Source organism: Callithrix jacchus, chromosome 8, assembly GCF_049354715.1.
Source record: "Callithrix jacchus isolate 240 chromosome 8, calJac240_pri, whole genome shotgun sequence".
NCBI classification, from domain to species: Eukaryota; Metazoa; Chordata; class Mammalia; order Primates; family Cebidae; genus Callithrix; species Callithrix jacchus.
The window spans coordinates 120,724,139-120,731,577 of NC_133509.1; the positions used below are offsets into that span (position 1 = coordinate 120,724,139).

Below are 7,439 nucleotides of genomic sequence, written 5' to 3' on the forward strand. Positions count from 1 at the left end.
TGACTACTACTCCCTACCTTCATGCATTCATCTGTCTCATGTTGTTTTTCTATCAAAATCTCTTCTTAGAATGAATCTAAATTCCTTCTCATGGAAAGCAAAAGTAACAGAAAACAGTTTAAAATATGACTTTAACTTAGAAAAATTGAAATTTAAACAAGAATGAAGGTCCTGGGGTAAAAGTTGACAAATGACCCTGATGTGTCTCTTACTGGCAAGAAGATATTTGCATTCATAACAAGTATGATTAGCTTTGCCAACAGCAGATCTAATACCAAACTGGAATCCCATGGGAAGAGTGAGAAATGGTGAGAAGGCAGCAAATTAGAGCTAATAGAGGGCAGGAGGCAGAAGGGCAGCCTCTCTAGTAAATCTTCTCATCCTCCCAGTGTTTTTGTCCCTCCTCATATGTAAGCATGACAAATGACTACTTCTTTTTATCAAGGAGAAACGTTTTAAAAATTGCTAATAAAAATGTGACTTTCATTCATTTATTTATTTATTTAATTGATGGGCTTTCTGGCAAAAACTGGAAAGCCTGCTAGACAAATTCTAAAAGAGCTATAACACTAAAAATGTGACTTTCATTTATCAATTAGCTGTTGGTATACAGCAAATCACTCCAAGACCTAAAATTTAAAACATACATTGTTTTTCGTGGGGTTTTGGATATAGCTTCCTGAGAGCTGGGCTATAGTGGTTGCTATCTTTCTTGTGGATCTAGCCACCCAGCAAGTCTCCCAGGCTCCTGGCTGGTACTGGGGGTTGCCTGCACAGAGTCCTGTGATGTGAACCACCTGTGCGTCTCTCAGCCTTGAGTATCGGCACAGTATGTAAGGTGTCTACCGGGTCCTGCGGAAGAATCCGCTTCCTTCAGGGGATCTGTGGGTCCTCTCAGGTTTCCTGATTTATTCCTGCAGTCGTTCTGGAGCAGAAATTCACAGTGTGAGCCTGCATTCACTGCTCTGTCTGTCTGAGTCAGAGCTATAGTCTAGTTCTCCCTCCCGTCCACCATGTTGACCATGAGTCACCTTCCCCAAAGTTTTCTTCTTGACAGCTCTGAGACTAGGTGCTGTCATGATCACAAGGCTCCACAATAGGCCATTTACAAACTGAGGAGCAAGGGGAGCCAGTCCGAGTCCCGAGCTGAAGAACTTGGAGTCTGATATTCGAGGGCAGGAAGCATCCAGCGTAGGCGGAAGATGTAGGCTGGGAGGCTAGGCCAGTCTTTTCTTGGGGTTTTGGACTGACTAGGTTTTTCTTCTGGTCTGGACTAGTCTACCTGAAGTTGGATGATTTAGAATTGCCTCGTGAACATGTCTGGTTGCTGGCAGTAGTTGGTCTAGTTGTTGTTCCCCTGTCTGGCAGTTGGCTTGATATTTTCTGAGGCAGGGTCATGTGTCTTTCAGAATTCAGCGGTCTGGCCTAGGTTCATTCTCATCAAGGTTGGAAGGTTCCCAGCAGCATGAGCAAGCCCCAAATTCACAAGCCTTTGCTTCTAACATGTTTGCTTCTATTTCAAAGTAAGGCAGTGACTAAACCCAGACCCAAGGATTTGAATGAGCTTCATTTTTTGATGGGTAAAGTTTCAGAATAATTTCGGCCGATGTTTTTTACAATCTGCCATAGATTGTAAATTATATCATTTATGTCTTCAGTCTTTCCTTACTTATTGGTCCTCCAATACTAGAAATATAGTCCTTCTTTGTTTCTGCTTTTTTCTCCTACTCAATAAAAGTATTCTCTGAAGAAAAGGATAATTATTATTTTTTCTATAAGGAGTGGGTAATCATTCTCTTCCCAAACTGCCTATTATTTTAACATGGAAAAACTTTGTTGAGCCTACTATCATCGTAATAGGAATGGAATCACAGATTTCTACAGACTGACTGTTTCAGAGTAAAGACAGGAATTTCTTTGATCTGAAATTATTATCATGTCTGTTCCCAGTGGTACCAAGCAGTCTTTTTTTTAAAAAAAAGTCATGGTTCATCATGGGAAGCTGGGCTTTTCTTTAAAAGTAGTGCTGACCAAGAAAGATATCATCTACTGGAAATCCAGCCACCAAAATATCTATTTGTCCTTCTCCCGGATCTTTGTATCTTTTGAATGTATGCTTTTCCTGATATTAAGTTACATCTCCACAATATGAATATATTGTGCCATCTATCTATCCATCTCAGCAAAATTCTTCCTTATGCTGTCTCCATGGGGCTGAGGAGCTGCCCTTGTTTTCAAGGTCCTGACTATGTGGTCAATATAGATATACTAAGTAATTGAAAGTATCTGGGGGAACGATCCAAGATGGCTGATCGCTAACATCTCGGGATTGCAGCTCCCAGTGAAAGCGTAGAGAATGAGAGGACACCACACTTTCAGACAAATTTTGGTCACTCACGGAGCAGAAGATTCCCAGTGGAGGAGCCGCATGGTTCGCCAGCGCGACTCTTGCGGCTGGCGCAGCGGTTTTGCTGGCACCTCGGTGCGGCAGCTCTTGGTGCAGAGTAAACGGGATTGGTTCCCCTTCTGACCGAGGTTTGGAGCTCCGGGAAGGCAGAGTCGCCTATCATGGACTCAAGAAGGAAGCCAGACTGGAGATTCCCGGGCAGAAAAGCACCATCAGTCTTAACGCTGCTGTTTTGGCTGGTGCAGTGGGTTGCTCATATTTCGGTCCTGGGAATTAACAACTTGGACGTCCACTCAGAGACCTAATTTGAAAGTTGGTAATTACAAAGACGACAGGTGGATAAATTTACAATGATGGGAAGAAACCAGTGTAAAAAGGCTGAGAATACTCAAAATCAGAACGCCTCTCCCTCTAAAGAGGATCACAGTTCCTCTTCAACAAGGGAACAAGGCTTGATGGAGAACGAGCACATGCCATTAACAGAATCAGTCTTCAGAAGATAGATAATAAGAAACTTCTGTGAGTTAAAAGAACATGTTGTAGCCCAATGTAAAGAAACTAAGAACTTTGAAAAAAGGTTTGACGAAATCCTAATGAGAATAGACAACTTAGAGAGGACTATAAGTGATTTAATGGCACTGAAGATTACAATACAGGAACTCTGAGAAGTATGCACAGGTTTAAACACTCGAATTGTTCAAGCAGAAGAAAGGATATCAGAGGTCAAAGTCCAACTTAATGAAATAAAATGAGAAGACAAGATTAGAGAAAAAAAGATAAAAAGGAATGAGCAAAGTCTCCAAGAAATGTGGGACTATGTGAAAAGACCAAATTTACATTTGATAGGTATACCTGAATGCGACAGAGAGAATGAATCCAAGCTGGAAAATATTCTTCAGGATATTATTCAGGAAAATTTTCCAAATCTAGCAAAGCAGGACAATATTCAACCCCAGGTAATACAGAGAACACCACAAAGATATTCCTCAAGAAGAGCAATCCCAAGGCACATAATCGTTAGATTCACCAGGGTTGAAATGAGGGAGAAAATACTAAGGGCAGCCAGAGAGAAAGGTCAGGTTACCCACAAAGGGAAGCCTATCAGACTTACAGCAGATCTCTCAGCAGAAACTCTACAAGCCAGAAGAGAGTGGGGGCCAATATTCAACATCCTTAAAAAACATAACTTTCAGCCCAGAACTTCATATCCAGCCAAACTAAGCTTCACAACTGAAGGAAAAATAAAATCTTTTATGAACAAGCAAGTACTCAGAGATTTTATTACCACCAGGCCTGCTTTACAAGAGCTTCTGAAAGAAGCATTACACATAGAAAGAAACAACCAGTATTGGCCTTTCTAAAAATATACCAAAAAGTAAAGAGCATCAACATAAAGAAGAATTTACATCAACGAATAGATTAAACAGCCAGTTAACATCAAATGGAAGTAATCCTAAATTTAAATCGACTAAATCCTCCAATCAAAAGATACAGCCAAAACCCAACGGTATGCTACATCCAGACCCATTTCACATGCAAGGATACACAAAGACTCAAAACAAAGGGATGGAGAAAGATTTACCAACCAAATGGAGAGCAAAAATAAATAAATAAATAAAAAGCAGGAGTTGCAATTCTCGTATCGATAAAATAGATTTTAAAGCAACAAAGATTTAGTGGTAAAAGGATGAATGCAACAATAAGAGCTAACGATCCTAACACCCAGATACATAGAGACTTAGACTCAATGAGACAGAAAATTAATAAGGATATCCAGGACTTGAACTCAGATCTGGAACAAGTAAACTTAATAAATATTTATAGAGCTCTCCACTTTAAATACACAAAATATACATTCTTGTCAATACCACATCATACCTACTCATAAGTTTAAATGAAATATTGATTGGCCATTATTAATACCCATTTTTTTTAGAATAAAGCAACATTTCTGTTCTTTCTCCTTCTTTTTCTTCCTCTTTCTTCCTCTCCTTCACTCCTTTTTTTTCTTTCCTTCTCTAAAAAAAAAAAAAGAAAAAAAATATCTGTACAGATATTACCCAAACTATGGCCATTAAAGATAGGAGGTCCTAAAAATGTCCCACCCCAAGGTCAGAAACCAAAGGCTATATGGGATCCCCAGAGGAATGGCAAATTCGTATTTTTAACAAAGTTTTGGTAGAAGTAAAATTCTTCTTGATGACTGCATTCCTATTTAACTTACACATTTTGGTCAGCACAAAACTTGGTTCACAGAAAATGACTTAGATTATTTTAGACAAAACCAGGTCATGCTTTAATTCACAGCTGTAAAATTCAGATGTGGTAACTTTACTGAAAATAAAATAGAGACTTCGCACTTATATATAGTTACTAATGTTTACCTAGAAAATTCTTCTCTCTACATCCCAGTATCAAAGATAACCAGAAATTGTCTTCACCTGGCAGGAACAGCAGTGTGCCACCTTTCTCTTGCCTTTGGACTACATGAGTTCTCCTACTTGTCATTATATATCCAGAGGAAATTTAATAATCTTCATAGCATACAGATGTGGTTCATTATATTGATGATCAAAGGTCACTGGACTTGGTTGGCAGGAATTAGCAAGCACTCTAGATGCCTTATTAAATTACATGATTGCCAGAAGGTAAACAGTAAACTGAGAAATTTCAGAAACCAGTTGTTTTGCTGATACATTTTCTAAGGACTGGTAGTCTAGGACATGTCAGTATATTACTTCACTTGCAGAAACAAGTGTTGTATTTGCACCTTACACCACGAAGAAAGAAACAAATTCTTGTTGATTTGAACCAAATATTGCCTAACCTTCAAGACTGCCAGTCTTGAAAGGAGTTCAGAACAAAAAACATGGCTCTGTAACAGGTACAGACATAGGTATAAACTTCTCTGCCACCTGAGACTTGTAACTCAGCAGAATCCCTGGTAAAGGAAATGTCTGTGCAGATAGAGATGCTGTATAGAGCCTCTGGCAAACCCTCACAGGAGAAACAGCAGTGGAGATGCCTATGGTTTTGGAGAAGGGCAGTGCTCTTCATTGCCAACAACTATTTCCCATTTTGAAAGCAATGTTTGACTCGCTATTGGGCTCTGGAAGACACTGACAAGTCACCATAGAATAACTAGAGCTTGTGACTAACTAGCTGTGTCCACCAAAATCAAGAAAAAGAAAAATGGAAATGCTATAGTAGACCAACCTAGGGGGATGCAGAAGAACACAAACAGCATGAGCAGGTGGCTCAGATTCTCACAGGGCCTGCTCTTACTGCTACACTGCCTGGCCATTAATGCACTCATATCTGTTGCAGATATAGATATTGTATGGAGCCTTAGGGAAATGCTTATGGTAGAGCATCAAGAGTTCCAAGTAAAACAGAGAAACATTGCAACAGTTTATTTTAATTTACTTCCTGGTCATCCTCCTTAGTGCTATTTTTATGTATATAATACTACCTATCGGGCTGGTGGTGAGTACTTGTAATCCCAGCTACTTGGGAGGCTGAGGCAGGAGAATCGCTTGCTTGGGAGGCAGAGGTTTCAGTAAGCCAAAATTGTGCCACTGCACTCCAGCCTGAGCAACGAGAGTGAAACTCCATGTAAAAAAATAAAGAATATATTCCCCTCTCTGCGAGTCTGCATCAGAAGGTTTAGCAGAAGTTTCAATTGTATAAACTATGGAGCTCTCCTCCCCTACATGTAGGCTTTTCAAACCAGGTTTAATGATCTAACCACTTATAATGTTTTATTAGAAAAGAATTTCTAAATAGAGCTGCCAATTTATTATACTTTTAAAGCTCATTGAAAGAATAAAGATTTTCCTTGAATTGTTTAACAGAGATTTAAATTGTACAATAAGTAAAATTAAGCTGACATAGAACACAAGATACTGTAGACGCTGTTTCCTAGAGGCATTAAAACTCTATATATGAGTGTCATCATAATAGTTGGTGTAATCCAATCTGCAGATCTCAAAACATCTTTATATTTCTTTCACTAATATCTCAATTTTTTAAAGTTATCTTTTAAAGTTATCTAGTTGTTTTGGGTTCATTTGAAGCATATTTAAGTGACTGCACATCATTATTAAAACACAAGATAATTAAATTTGGCATAGTTCCTGGAGATTTTAAAAAGGTACTCATATTCCTATAGATATAAACTAGAAGGTGCCCTTCCCCCCTTTCTGGAGACAAAAGCAGAAAAGTTTTGATAAACATTCTGAAAATAATAATCATCATAATGATTTCTCACAAATAACCACATTATTTGATAAAGGTGAAAGTAATTCTTGTTTTTTAGTTATTTTCCTGGAATCTATACAAACTTTACATATTTTTATGATGCATGATCATGACTAGGAATGTTTTCAAAACTATTTTTTGGAGAGAGAAATACCAACATAACTTTAGCACCATAATACATGATGCAAGTTTAAGACTATGAATGCATTATTCCTAAATAATATAAAAGCTTATGCCAACTTATATTTGCGTCATTTTTTAGAAAAAATAAATTACTCACAAAGTTATGGGTAGATTTTTGTCTCTTGTTTAAACAACTGTTAATATGTGTTCTTAGGATCAGAATTACAGAACAGTTTGTGGAGAAGAGAGAGTTTTGAAGAAATTGTTAAAATTTGTTAAGCTACCTCTTTCATATCTACAGCTCTTTGTAATGACCATAACTAAATTTCAACATGATGTTAAAATATTGTTCATGACTATGCATAGTTGTATGAAAATTAGAAGGTAGAGTTGTATGTATTAGTCAAAACCATTGACATATGTAACATATATTTATATCAATAAACTAGATAAGATGACAAAAAGAGGTAGTAGCTAAAAATACTCTGTTTTTGTTTTTTCTCTTTTCAGAGACAGGTTCTTGCTCTGTCACCTGAGCTGCAGTGCAGTGGGGGTAATCATAGCTCACTGCAGCCTTAAATTCCTGGCTCAAGCAATCCTCCCACCTTAGCCTCCCAAGAAGCTGGAACTATAGGCGTATGATCACACC

General features: G+C 38.1%; 1 non-coding gene across 1 annotated transcript; it reads right to left on the reverse strand.

Annotated features, from left to right (window-relative positions):
* Window positions 1–510: 510 nt before the first annotated feature.
* On the reverse strand, window positions 511–572 carry LOC118145312 (U7 small nuclear RNA). The gene has a single exon (XR_004730435.1). It is a non-coding gene; the product is annotated as a U7 small nuclear RNA (small nuclear RNA).
* Window positions 573–7,439: the final 6,867 nt, after the last annotated feature.